This window comes from Gobio gobio (genome assembly GCF_949357685.1).
Source record: "Gobio gobio genome assembly, chromosome: 18".
Taxonomy (NCBI): Eukaryota; Metazoa; Chordata; class Actinopteri; order Cypriniformes; family Gobionidae; genus Gobio; species Gobio gobio.
Genome location: NC_137111.1, coordinates 28396080 through 28397110, shown reverse-complemented (window position 1 = coordinate 28397110; position 1031 = coordinate 28396080).

Here is a 1031-nt window from a genome sequence, read left to right as displayed (position 1 = left end):
ACCTGCCTGCATTTGTATTTTGTTTTTAAGATGAGATTTCTTTGTTTTTTTTAAGGTAAGATGGTAGCAGATGCAATCGATTAATGTGTATAAATATATAATGTGATTTAATGATAGCAAGTAAAACTGCTGAAAATGTAACTTTTTATATAATATTTACTCTAAATAATATTGTCTAAAATATTTTAAAACATATAATTGGTAGATTTTATTTGGCCTAAATGTTAAAGGGGCTATATGCAACTTTTCCCCCAAAATAAACGTAACAGTAGCCTTTTTATTTTACCATTTATGACTCAAACATCTCCTGATGAGCATACTGACACTTTGTCCGCTCACAGTGGGTGCACCTATAAGCAGTGGTTAAATTGGCTTTTGTAGGGAGGGGGAGCCCTTATTTACGGTGAATGGTCATTCAAAATCTCGCCAGAAAAATACTTAATGTGTTTTTACACCAAAGGGGCTCTTTTTCCAGTATTACTGTGTAAGTTAGAGTTGAGTTATTCAAACAAAGAGAAATACTTTACAGTTCACTTAGGACCATAAGCAGTTTTTTTTTTAATTAGTGAAGTCCCAAATTTGAGGTAGTTAGGGGGGTTCGGGGGAATGCTCCCCCGAGAAAAATTAGATTTCTCTGATCTACATTATGTGCATTTTTAATAAGTTTGAAGGCCAAAAAATTAATAATAAATAGCTTATCAGTGGGCAGTAGATTATTTGACAATACTCCCCTAAAGATGAGTGTCCCTGAAAAGGGTTGGGAACTTTTTTTGACAAAAGAGCCATTTTTTTTTTTTTCATTTTTGTTAAATGCATTTTTCCAAAAGAGCCACAATCAAAAATTATATAAAATTATTATTAAAAAGCTTTTTTTTCCCCAATAAAATGTCAACAATAGTAATTATTAGGTCCACATCTAAAAACAAACAATGCAGCAAACAATAAATAAGTTGCAATATGGAATTAATTGTGCAGGGCTCTCACTGTGAGGTTGACCAAATGATGAGTATAAATCCTCTTCGTGTGTGTGA